Source organism: Sciurus vulgaris, assembly GCF_902686455.1.
Source record: "Sciurus vulgaris genome assembly, chromosome: 8".
In the NCBI taxonomy this organism is placed as follows: Eukaryota; Metazoa; Chordata; class Mammalia; order Rodentia; family Sciuridae; genus Sciurus; species Sciurus vulgaris.
This window is the reverse complement of record NC_136468.1, coordinates 82064138-82077230: the sequence shown is the minus strand read 5'-3', so window position 1 is coordinate 82077230 and position 13093 is coordinate 82064138. Positions and strand designations below refer to the sequence as shown.

Below are 13093 nucleotides of genomic sequence, written 5' to 3'. Positions count from 1 at the left end.
GCCTGCAGAGGGGAGCCTCCTGCTACAGGTAGGGCGGGAGGAGGAAAGAAGTGTTGCTGGGTGTGGTAGTATTCAGATGTACCAGATGTACATCATGGGATAGTACTAGGCTGAGAGGTGACTCCAGATCCATCCATGACAGTGATAGGGATGGAAGAAGAGAAAATATTAAGAATAGAAAGAAGATACTTTTTCCTATCCTCAAATTCTGAAAATATATTGTTATACATGATTTTATGTGAAGAGAAATGTTTATCTGAATGGGCAAGATCCTTCATTAGACTTTCACAAAAAAGTACAGACAATTGCCATATATGATCACATCTCATCTTTACCATGAGCAGAAAAACCAAGGAAGCAGTGGTAAGCCATCACTTTAAAAAGACCATTTTGATAGGAGGTTGTAAGTTTGATGCTTTATTTTTTACTTTTAAAACTGTGTTTTGATTGCAGTTGACTCAGGGTTAAAATGAGGCAACTGGTGTGTTCTATATAGAGACTGTTTCTCTCTAGGTACTGGCATGAACTTCAATGGAAATTATGTGGTAGGCAATTTTGAATTCACCTTGTAAGGGTGTGTATAAAAGGGAGCCTTTCCTTACTATTGCTTGAAGGTAGGAAAAAGATGTTTTTGTGTGAAAATGACATGATTTTGCTTAATAGCTTCCCACTGAACCTCAGCCAGATGGGGCCAGAGGTCAAGTTTAACTTCAGGCACACCAGAGTGAATCAGGTGGCTCGAGTGGGAACCTTTAATGGTACAATGGAAGGAGTGAGGTGTTACTTCAGCAAGGCTTTTCGGACCCCTGCTTTGGTGGCAGTCAGAATGCCTCTTCCTGAATTTCCCTCTAATACAAAAAAAAAAAAAAAAAAAAAAAAAAAAAAAAAAGAAAAAAAGAAAGAAAACATGGGAGGAACCAAAACTTTGTTGTATGGTTTTCTACGCTTGAGAAAGAGAAGAAAAGCTGGGTACTCGCCTCCTGACACTACTGAGCTGTACATCAGAACGTGGCTTCCTTTCATTTCTTCTCTATTGCTTAAATCTTACTTCTTTCTATCATTTAAAAAGATTTTTTTCTGAGATTCCGTGATCCAAAATCATAACAGAAACAGAGGTAAAAACCACTCGAGGTCATGTGACTTCACACAGTACCCACTATTTCAATGGGGCTCATTTTATTTGTGAACAAATGGGCTTTGGGGATTCCATGAAGAAGAACCCTCATTTTACAGATGGAGACATGGAGGGTCTCTGCCAGCAAGGAAGTCACTGCCTGTTATAGGACCACTGGTTACTGACCTAGAATTAGACTCCAGATCTGACTATCTTCTGACACTCCATAATACCCATCCCCCCGATTTGCTGTTAAATAGTAAATGCTTTCTTTACACACCTATTTGAAGAAGGGTGTTGTTGTTATTGTGTGTGTGTGTGTGTGTGTGTGTATGCTCATACCTGTTTGTGTGACAGTGATGGGTAAGAGGATGGAGATCAATGTTGGCTCTCTGATTTCTGGCCTCTCTTGGTTTTACTTTGCCACTTGTGAGACAAAAAGGGAATAGAAAGATGCCAAACTTCCCCAAGCATTTGCATTTACCTTCCTAATGACAAGTTTATTTTTCCACATTACATGTTGCAAAGTGGGAAGTAGCTCCCCACAACCAGGCCTGCTTTCCCTAGCTTGGACATTACAGTAATTTTAGTTTAGCTGCATCTTTTACAGGATATCACTTGTAAAACCTCAGAAGTGGATTTTTGAGAGCCTCTGATAACTTTTATTGTCTATAATGGGATGCAAATTAGATGAGAAATGGGAATCAAAAAAAAAACTTAAGAGCAGAGTTGCATCTTATGACCATCATCTGAACATAATCGTTTTCACTTCTCCAAATTTCCTTCCAGTTATGATATGTAATATATACATTTTATACTTATAATCAGTTCATGTAAACTTACAAGATGAACTTTTCCACTTAGACATTTTACAGACAATTTCTCGTCACTAGAGACTTTGTAACTACTTTTCAAAAAGATGACATCATGCCCTAAATTGATATCTTATAATTTATTTGATTATCCATCTATTTTAGAACAATTAGGTAAATTTCAGTTATACTTAATGCTCTGACAAAGACTTTTATAAACATAGCTCTCTATTTCTTTTTGAGTTATTTTCTTGGAGAAAAGGCTAATTACTAAGAATAGCCAAAAGAGTTTTATGATTATAAAAGTCTGTCTTCCAGGGACAGATTATATGTTGTGGAACCTAAAGTTTATTCAACTTGGATAAGGGTGGGGCTCCTTGGGAAAAAGATATAAAATTACAAACATAAACTTTTAGGGAACTTCCCACCTTGAAGGGACTCTTCAGTGAAGAGCTGTAAGCTTCATTTGTATCAGATTTACATTCTCAAAGAGGTTCCCTGGAGTACTATAATAACTTTCTACTCATCAATAAAAGAAAACTTTATCCTTGAAACTTCATGAGTACTGTTTCATGTTTTAATAATTTTAGCTAATTCAGTCAGCATAACCTGGTCAAAATTGAAAATTTGCTTTTGTGCACATTTTTTCGTTTATTAGACTTACTACAATCCATTTTCTATTACTAAGTAACAAATTGCTCCAAAACTTGTGTTTCAACACATCAGCTTTATTATGTTTTGCAATTCAATGACTGAAAGAGTTAGATAGAAATTGACTGGCTGGTTCATCTGCTCTTTATAGAGACTGTGGTTCCCATTTTGCAGGTAGACTGGTCTGGAGGGTACAAGATGGATTCACTTTTATCTTGGCACTTTGGAGGGAGTAAGGAGAAATCAGGTTCTGCTGGCACTGTTGACAAGAGTACCTTTACGTGATGTCTCCAGCATGGTAGCTAGGGACAGTTGAACATATTACAAGGCAGCTGGTTTTCAGGCATTTGAGATAGAAGTTATAAGTTTTTATAATCTAGATTTGGAAATCCTTTAACTTGCTTTTCTTTTCTTGCATTTTATTACACACTATGGCCAATCTAGTTTCAGGAGAAATCTCAATGAGGATAGCAAAGAATTTAGAAGCCATCTGTAATCTATCATAGGCTAATGATTTTTCCCTAATTGTTGATTTCTTACATAAATTATCTGCTCAATAATGTCACATGTTGGAATTTGAACAGAATAACAAATATTTAAGTAGAACATTACCATGGTTTCATAAAAATAAGGAAAGATACATGCAATATCATTTTGTATTTTGCATAAATCTACTAAATATGATTTTATTGAAATAAAAATATTTCTTCAATAGCAGGCTTAAAGTCACTAGTTTATTATATTTTACATTATTACATCCCCCTCTTGTATTTCTACCATCTTATTTATTATTGTATTTAGTAAAATGAGAAAAATAAGACACTGAATTTTCATTAGCAACTCTAAGGATAATCATGCCAAATAAATACTATAGAAAAATTGACACTGAATATAGTTGAAGTAACAGACATTTACCTGTTTATATTTGGCATCCATTTCTTTCCTTCTGTGCTCTTCTACGTATTGTGAGTTTCTGACACCCCACAGATGATTATGCAAGTTTTTATTGCCTTTTGGATTTCAGTTAGATTTGGCTAATGAGTGGTCCTGGAAAGAGACTGAGATACGAAGAAGGGAGAAAGTGCCTAGTTTCCTGTCTCCAGCTTCTGGGCCTTCCTCATGCAGCTGCATGAAGTTATGGACTTCACCATCCTCTGGTAGCTCCAATACTCATAGCACAGAACTCTTCTTTGGTTCCAGCATGATGCCACCTCAGATATCCCAACTTCTGCCTCATGACACTCCTTCCATCTCTTCCAGCACCTGTAAGCAGAGCCCCTTTGGCAGATCCAGCTCTGTTGTGCAGCACTTCCTCAGTGGCCCAACAACAGGCACATAGGACCCAACTGGCTTTCTAGACTGGTGTCAAGCACACCTTATCCTGCTCATCCCAGTACCTACTGCCTGGCACCTCCTTCTTGCTCCCAATACAATCAGGACTGCCCTTCACATTTCCAGGATCTCTTGAGTTATTCCAGAAGGGTTAGTGGGCTACAGAATTCTACCACTTCCTCCTCCCTTTAGTTTTCTTGCCCTGGAGATAGTAGCTGCTCTCTGTAGTCATTAATAGCTGGGTTAGATCACATTCTGATTTTTGCTCTTTTGGTCTTTTAACACTTTTTAAAACTAATCCCCTCTCTCTGAAATATCTCATGTGGTTTCTATTTTCCTTATTGGACTCTAGGTGATATGGTAGATACTTTGTTCCTGCCAGTCTTTTGCACGTAGGAGTAAAATGTTCATTAAGGAAGGATACTCATGTTAGTGTGACAGGTGTGATGAAAAGGCGATTATGTTAGCAAGTCATTCATCAAATATCATTGCATTATTTTCTGTGTTATTAACATTTTCTCTTGGTTATAGACTCTGTGTTCATAGTACCACATGTGTTCTGCAAAGTATGACTATATGTTCAAAGAACAGAAAGCAAATATTCTTGGCAATCATTCTGATTTTTCTTGTCAGTGTCAAATTGAATTTTGAAACTGAAGATGTCACAGGGATATCTCACAGATCATTCTGTCTTTAACCTTTCACAAGCAGACTCTCAAAGCCAAAAAAATAAAAAAACAAAACCTTGAAATGAAAATATTTCCATTTCTCTTGGTTTGACAGGAACCAACAGATTGCAGCTTTGTTGCCATTTTGAAACCTTGAACTTGTCCAGAATTTTTGTGCCTTTGAATTATCTGTGCAAACTTGGGAATGGAAAAAGACACTGCCAATTCCTTTTGAGCAAAATAATCAACAAAGAGGAATTTTTATTATATCTTGGCACTTATATTAATTTTCCAGTTCTGCAAAATATGTTTCTAGAAAAATTTTTAATTTACTAACACGATCTGCTAATAATTTTTTAAATTAATTTGTGGCTTTAAAATATTATGCATATGTTAATTAATAATTAAAATATTAGAATCAAAAATGTTTTGAGTAAAGAAAGAAGAAAGCTTCTCAAAATTAAACATTTACTTTGGCATGATTATGATTATCATTGATACTCAGCAGGTAAAAGTAATATGGCATAATATATTTGAATAAACATACAAAATGGTCCTGATTTTGTTTTTACAACCTTTGGTGAGTGGTCCTGTGGCTCTAATGGGCATATTCTTATGTCAGATTTGATAATTATCTTTTTATCTTTAGACTACAATTTATTTATAGTAATTGCATGCTCTAGGTATCCTTCTTTATTATTAAGTAAATTTGAAATTCAAGAGTCTGGCCATTATTATTAAGTAAACTTGAAACACAAGAGTTTGGCCTCAGTCAAACTTAAGGTTTATCCACTAAAGCCAGTTGGGACAGATACAGAATGCTGCTTCATGTGACTGTCTGCCTCTGTGAGTTTGGCGGTGAAATGCTTAAAATTGATATCCAAGCGAGGTCATGAGTGAACTACTCAAACCTCGAGAATGAGGTTTCAGGAAGGACATAAAGACTACAAGGAATCTAGAACAACATTAACTATATCAGACGGATGAAACTCAAGATAATCTAGAAGACAGAAAAATTTGTGCTTGTCTAGTCTCCTCACTTACAATGAGGCGCTTCAGCCCTCTAATATAGCATTGTTCCAACTGGAGCTAAAGAGTACAGTTTTGGGAGCTATGCACTCTCTATGAGAATTCATAAAGTTTTTTGTTGTTATTTTGGTGCAATGGCATCCTGCTTATCCTTGATGACCATCTTTTTGAGAATATGCAGATGTGTATGACTATGTGTGACTAATAAGTGCTATTCTAATTATATAAGAGCAACAAAATAAGGTCAAGTAATATAAAAATAATTCATGTAAATGTTAAATAATGTCAATTCATTGTGAAAGGGACAGATTGGCAGAGGCTTTACTACGAGAATAGGTGGAAAAATTGAATCATATGGCATTTGTTAAGGAATAACACTGGATTCAAAGGACTCTGAGCTGTATTGACACCCTATTTATGTTCTAGTGGCAATTTCATTCAGCAAAGTTATATCATTCATGAAATTATATTACTGTTGTTATTTTGGGAATTATTTAGTATTTGAAAAAATTAATGTTTCAATTGCATATTACAATTATAAGCATGAAATTTATGACAACTTTAAGGCAATAGTACGTTAAATATTTTAAAAAGTTGAGGCCATTATCTTATTTTCTTTCAATAAATCTATGTATACCATTAAAGATTGAGAAACACTATTTTATTAAATTGACTATTCCTTGCATAACCAAAGTTTGTGGAATAAGAGTTGTTTCCCTGTTTTATGCTGTAGTAAGAAGTTCCCCAAATATCAGTGACTTAAAATATCAAAAGTTCAGTGTTTTCTCATGCTCCATTTCCCTTGCCAGCTTTTATCTGAAGGCTGTGGTGATGGACTTTTCTTTGTTATCTCTAAGAAACCTAGAGTGATAGAATAGCATCTGTGTTAAAAAATGACTCATTACAAAGGAAAATGTTCAAGAACACTGGAAAGGTCTCTCACAGATAGTTACAGGTTCTTTTAGAAACATCATGACTCATTTCCACTCACAGTTCATTGGCTACAGCTAGCCACAGGCCTCACTGACTACAGGAGTGGCCAGCAAGCATAATCCCACAAGTGTCCAGAAAGGCTGAGGTGTATAAGGCAGCAGTGACTATCTCAAAGGTAGTAAAAATGTTTCTCTTGACCACAGAGATTGGAGTGTAGAAGGATACAAATCAAAGATTCTCGAGTACTTTCCTGGATAGCATTTTTTTTTTTTTTTTTTAATTTTAGCACGGGGGATATAACCCAGGGCCACATCCCCAGTCCTTTTTATTATTTTATTTACAGACAGGGTCTTGCTGAGTTGCTTAGGGCCCCGCTAAATTGCCGAGGCTGGCTTGGAGCCTGTGATCCTCCTGCCTCATCCTTCTGAGTCCCTGGGAGTACTGTAGTCCACCACCACATCTGGCTCCTGGATAGCTTTCTATTATGAACTAAATGCTTATGATTCCCCCAAATTTATATATTGACACCCTAATCCCAATGTGATGGGATTAGGAGTTGAGGTCTTTGGGAGTAATTAGATCGTGAATGAGGGTGGAGCCCTCATGGGTGGGATTAGTGCCCTGATAGGAGGAGGTCAGAGATAGCTGCCTCTCTTTTTACTATATGAGGACACAAGAAGAAAACTATTCGTAAGCCAGAAAAGGACCCTCACAAGGATTCTGATTTGGCTAGCACCTTGATCTTAGTTGGCCTTCAAACCTGCAGAACTGTGAGAAAAAATATTTGTTGCTTAAGCCACCCATTTATGGTATTTGTTTATAGTAACCTTAGATTATTAAGGCTGATTAAGTGTGTGTGTGTGTGTGTGTGTGTGTGTGTGTGTGTGTGTGTGTTTATGTATTCCAGCAGTCCTTCTTACTTTGGAGTAGAACTAACAAATGATGGAATTTGAATATAAATTGGCTATGATTTTGAAAACTTTCATGTTGCTTTTGACAATTTTTTTAAGAAGGCCATTTATGTTAACTATGCCATATTGGCAAAAGACTTGCGGAGTACTTAGAAAACCTGCACAGACTTCCATTGATTTGCTGTAAATGACTTTTGATTTGTTAATGTAGCCCATTTCCCTTTCAGTTTTCAAGGGGGAAGTTAAGGGATATTTTGTAATTTATTCAATATTGTTTACATTGTAGGATACTTATACTAATTTACTCTAGATACTAAAATCATGTGGAGATGACTCTGTTTTTGTGCATCTTTTGTTTTAATCATTTTTATATAATCTAGGAATCATTGTAAGTTCATTCTTCCTTTTTCAAACACAAAAATCCAAGTTTCTCATACCAACCCTTTGACATATTGTGCCCTCCCAAAGCTTCCACATAGCATTTTAATAACACTTTCAGTGGATTTAAATATAGGCTGAGCTGCCATATTTAGTATGTTTGACTCCTATTTACCTACTTTATTGTTTCACCTACTCCTTTCAATATGATGCCACACTTTTTATGATGCTCCATCCTGCCCATAGTGTAAATTCACACAGCCTATTATTTTTTTTATAAAAACAATAATTTATTTCTAACTACTTACTATAATTTAGTAAACACTTCATATTTTTGGACCAATTTTCCTGTGAAAGTCTCCTGGACCATTTAGAATGTTGTTAGTGGCAAATGTCTCCTTTTACTTTTATTGAAAAACTCAGAAAATATCCCAGTTAATAGGTCCCTTTCACTTTGTAAGGATCAAAGACGTTCAAATTACGAGAGGTTATGGGAAGGTCAGATGAGGAAGTAAGGAAGAAAAACAACCTGAGAGGCCAACAAGCTAGTCTTCCTTAAACTGGAACAATTCCACTATGGGTTGAACATTGGCTCTGCTGTTGGGTGGTAATTCCTCATTTGGCTCCTCAGAAGAGCCTCACGAGGCTTTCTTAACGAGGGTCCAAGGGCATCCCCCATTTTGTTTAGTCATTGAGAGTGGCCTCAGGAGCAAGATTCTTGGGATTTGGCTGGTACTTGTTTTCCTTCCTAGAGATTATGATGTTAGGTAAGTTCACTAATCTTTGTGAATCTGTTTCTCCAACTCCAGAACTTAGGCAATAATGTCACCTATCCCAAGCATTGCTATGAGGTTTAGAGGTGATGACAAATGCAAAGTATGGAGGACACTGCTTGGCAGAGTACGTACAGAAATTGCTAGCTATTATTAGTTACTGCAGGCTTAAGTTAACCTACTTGGACAATCTCTTTCTTACTTCTGTATATCTTATTTTTATTATCTTTGATTTCTATTATTCATTTTATTAATGATTTTTAAGTGTTAAAGGTAATTTATTTTTTTTATTGTAAACAAATGGGATATATGTTGTTTCTCTATTTGTACATGGAGTAAAGGCATACCATTTGTGTAATCGTAAATTTACATAGGGTAATGTTGTTTGATTCATTCTGTTATTTTTTCCTCCCCCCCACCCCTCTTTTCCCTCTATACAGTCCTTCCTTTCTCCATTCTTACCACCCTCCTTAACCCTAACCCTAAACCTAACCCTAACCCTAACGCTAATCCCTCCACCCCCCCATTATATGTCATCATCAGCCTATCAGCGAGCTCATTCGTCCTTTGGTTTTTTGAGATTGGCCTATCTCACTTAGCATGATATTCTCCAATTTCATCCATTTGCATGCAAATGCCATAATTTTATCATTCTTCATGGCAGAGTAATATTCCATTGTATATATATGCCACAGTTTCTTTATCCATTCATCAATTGAAGGACATCTAGGTTGGTTCTACAATCTGGCTATGGTGAATTGAGCAGCAATGAACATTGATGTGGCTGTATCTCTGTAGTATGCTGATTTTAAGTCCTTTGGGTATAGGCCAAGGAGTGGGATAGCTGGGTCAAATGGTGGTTCCATTCCAAGCATTCTGAGGAATCTCCATACTGCTTTCCAGACTGGCTGCACTAATTTACAACCCCACCAGCAATGTATGAATGTAGTTAAAGGTAATTTTTAAATTTTGTTCTCTATTTTCCTCTTCTTCCCTTTATAATAAAGCAGACCAAATTAGTTTTTATAGATTGAAATATGTGCAAAGGAATGTTTCTTTTTCCTTTTGTAGACTTTGTAAGTTCCATCACATTTTTAGCTAGAACATCTAACTTCATCCTAAGAATCTTCTTTATTCCTTTTTTGTGATTACATGTCATGTTCATTCATTTCATTCAGCTAATATCTCTTTAATTGAATTTAATTGGACTGCTTATTTTAGATACTGTTTAAAATCCAGAAGATGTACTTTGTAAAAATAATTTTTTTTTTTTTTTTTTTTTTTGTGTGGTGCTGGGGATCGAACCCGGGGCCTTGTGTTTGCAAGGCAAGCACTCTACCGACTGAGCTATCTCCCCAGCCCCTAAAATAAATTTTGTAATATGCCTATAAGATTTTTAAAGTTTAAAATGGATAATTGGCTGGAATATTGATTTACTTTAAATGAGTGATTTGTTTCTTATGAGTTCTTATAGCAAGTTGTAGTCCTCTGTACAAATATCCATTTCTTGTTAATTCGGTGTCTGTCTTCCTGCTTTTCATGAAGGCTGTTACTATCCTTCACAATCTTGGCATGAGGTCGAAGAGTAATGTGTGTTCTATATGTCAGACTTCAGGGAGAAAGACTTTATGAATTACCAAAGGGCCTCTCACCTGCTAGTTTCTAAGTTCAAGATGAGGGTTTTCGGGTCCTAAGCCTTGGTGCAGTAATGTTTCAATTACACACCCTTAATATAAAAATGATTATGATTTACCTTTGAAGATTAAGAAATAATATTAAATATTGGCTATTAAAAATATTTTCTCCAGTTTTCTTTGGAAAACATTGAAGTATTGTCTTTCATAAACAAAGTTATTTAAAAGATAATTGCTCCAGGGAAAAATGATGTTATTATTTTAAAATATTTAATCAGTGCTGCTGGAAAATATACTCTTTTTGGAAAGAAAAATCTTCTTAATTAAGACAGTGTTGCTTCAACAGTGAAAATATTTTACCATAAATCACAGACATCTTGTATGTCTCCAACATCTCTAATGTATAAGGAGCTGAATATTTTTCCTTTTCTATAGCTTATTCTTATGAACAGAAACTCAAGACAGACCATGAGCATAATTACACAGATATAGATGCAAGAAGTTTGGCAGACTGGGTTGGAAGCTTATAAGAGTTCTTTTCTGCTTGCTTCTATTTTTTTTTTTTTTTTTCCTTTTTTAGCAAAGTAGATAGCAAGGGCTTTATCCAAGAGAGAAAAAGAACAGATATTGTCAAGTTACGTGAGAGTGAAGGAGACAAGAAAATTGTTGCGGAGAGTGGAAGGGTGGTTAGGTGGAAGGACATAGGATTTGGTATATTCTTCAATGAGCAAAGTTGAGGGTCATGCCATGCTGGTCTCAGCATTAGGGAGCAATGGAGTTGAATGGAGTTTTTCGTATCAATATGATAGAACAAAAGCAGGCTTAGGAGTTGAGAACAGATTATTACAACGCTGAACAATAAAATCTAAGCTGATAAGGAGATACATCATGACATGAGAGGGTGGCAAATAGCACTAGAAGTATTGAAAGCCCTTGTCTTGAATAATTGGTGGCATTGGGATATTACAAGAGGCAGGGAGCAGAATGGGGTAGAAACGGAGGCTAAGATATAAATTGTGGACATTTCTACTCCAGGTGAATTTTAGAATGATTTTGTTGTGTTTGATTTCTCTTTCTACAAAATAAATTTTCACACACTGAGCAACAATCTACTAGTTCAATGTTGCGCAGAAAGCCTGGCACAATAAGGCTGGGTCCTCTGTTAAACGTAACATAAGGTCAAAATCAAGGTGCCAGACAGGCCAAATTCATCTTTGAGAGTTCTGGTGGAAAACGTCCTTCCAAGCTCATTCTTGTTACTGGTAAAAATTAGTTTCTGGCAAATGTAGTATGGAAGTCCTTATTCCCTTCCCAATGGCAGCCAGGGTCCACATTGGGCCCCTGGAAGTTGCTTGCATCCTTCATGAGGCCTCCCACTTCTGTGACCATGTGCAGAAATTTCCAGTATTCAAGAGCCCACCTGGCTGAGTTGAGTTCCCGCAGAAGAATTTCACTTTTGTCACATGATATAACATAATCATGGGTGAGGCATCTTATGATAGAAGATTCAGTTCACAGGAGGGATTAGACATTGTTGAAAATCAGGGGGCATCATCTTAGAACTCGGCCTACTACACGAGTCAAATTCAATTATTTCTTTCTCTTATGCTTAATTTGGAAGAATTGACATCTTCACTAAGTATGTGCTTTATATGACTCAGTTGAGTTTGCTTTCATATAAGATTTGCAACATTAGTTTGCATAGCTGTTCTATTTTATGGGTAATTTCACTCTATTAATGAGACTTTTCCCCCCTTGACATTACCTAATTGATCACTGGCCTTTAGGTATTTATCTTATATTGGCTACTTAGACTTCTCCTTTTAGTAGTCTGTTAGTTCTTCTTTTGGATTTATTAGCACTATCATCATAGTTACATGAAATATTTTTTATCTTTTTAAATGTTTATATTTTAATTTATTTTTCCTGTTCATTCCTTTAGTTATGCACTCTTTGCATTTTTGCAAAATGTAACAGTAGTGTAGAGTGCAGAGTAGAACAGTAGTATGGTAGCTCCACATATTGTGCTTTGTAGATTCAGTATTTCTAATATTTTACCATTAATTGTGATATATAAGGGAGGTTTGTGGCAGATAATTTTTATTAGGTCAAATTTGTTCATCTATTCCTTGATTATTGGCATGTTTTAGCAAAAGATTTTTCATGATGCTGTAAGATGGTCATAATTTTCATTTATTAAATTAATGTCATTATTAAATTAATACATTATCAAATATTTAAATAGGCCTTCATTCCTAAGAAACCTAATTTAGTTAACATGTATTATTGATCTAATACATTCGTATATTTCATTTGTTAATGTTTTACATAGAATGTTGAACCTCTTATTCATTGGGGCTATATTATAATTTTATGCCATCATTATTCTTTCTTTCTATGCTTAAGAAAATTCCATTATAATTTATGACATAGAATAGTTATATAAAGTTTTTATAATTAGAAACTTTGGTAGAACCTGGTATAAATCTTGATTTGCCAGATAAATGTTAAAAACATATTCTTAACATTTCTATTTATTTCCTGCTTATTTGTCCATTGAAACTTTTTACTTCTTGAGCTCATGTTTACTTGTTGAGCTTATGTTGAACACACATGGTACATAGAAAATATTTTTTAGTCTAACCTCCCAAATTTATTAAATTATAATTTGTAATTTTTCAAAATGATTTCTTATTCTTTGAACCTGTAGTTATATTTCTTCCTCTTAATTTTTAATTTTTTTATTCTATAAAAATTTCCTAAGTCTGTAATAATTATTTTGGTCTTCTGAATAAATCATCTTTTGTCATTACTGATCAATTCAATTGCCAGGTGCATATATATATGTATATGTATAT

The 13093-nt window shown here is 35.2% G+C and overlaps 1 protein-coding gene across 2 annotated transcripts in view; it reads left to right on the top strand.

The window, feature by feature from the left end:
- Nucleotides 1-13093, top strand: part of MACC1 (MET transcriptional regulator MACC1) — a 66155-nt gene that overhangs the window by 14266 nt on the left and 38796 nt on the right. The window lies entirely within an intron of this gene.